This window comes from Macadamia integrifolia, chromosome 1, assembly GCF_013358625.1.
Source record: "Macadamia integrifolia cultivar HAES 741 chromosome 1, SCU_Mint_v3, whole genome shotgun sequence".
NCBI classification, from domain to species: Eukaryota; Viridiplantae; Streptophyta; class Magnoliopsida; order Proteales; family Proteaceae; genus Macadamia; species Macadamia integrifolia.
In genome coordinates, this window is record NC_056557.1 from 35,821,568 (window position 1) to 35,821,992 (window position 425).

The 425-nt window shown below is 28.9% G+C and overlaps 1 pseudogene; it reads left to right on the plus strand.

Moving 5' to 3' along the window:
* The window catches only part of LOC122073720, a 4,409-nt pseudogene that overhangs the window by 2,599 nt on the left and 1,385 nt on the right, over positions 1–425 (plus strand).

The following is a 425-nucleotide window of genomic DNA, read 5'->3' on the forward strand; positions in this document are numbered from 1 at the left end:
AGAAATGGACCAAACAGTTTTACACATTATCGACAATACCATTGTAGCGAACGAGACAATAATGCTATTAATCTCCCTTAAAAACAAACTTGAAATTATGGATTCAAATTAAGTAGTCAAATACATGATATCCTCTAATATAAATGTTTTTTTTTTTTTTGGTGAAATATATAGATGTGATTTATAATGGTGAATTGAAGATATATGGTACGAACTAAGACAAATTAATCTTGTTCTTAATTGTATCTATGGTGAAAAAGGGCCAAAGAAAAATAAATAAAGGACTATATCACTATGGGATAAAGTTGGATAGAGGAAACCAAGCCTCAATAACACAATTGTGTTGGTTGGGTTTCAAAAGCTCTTCCTCCTAAATAACTTTTTCATTAAATACTCCTCTAACTTCCTCTTCTTTTTTTTTTTTT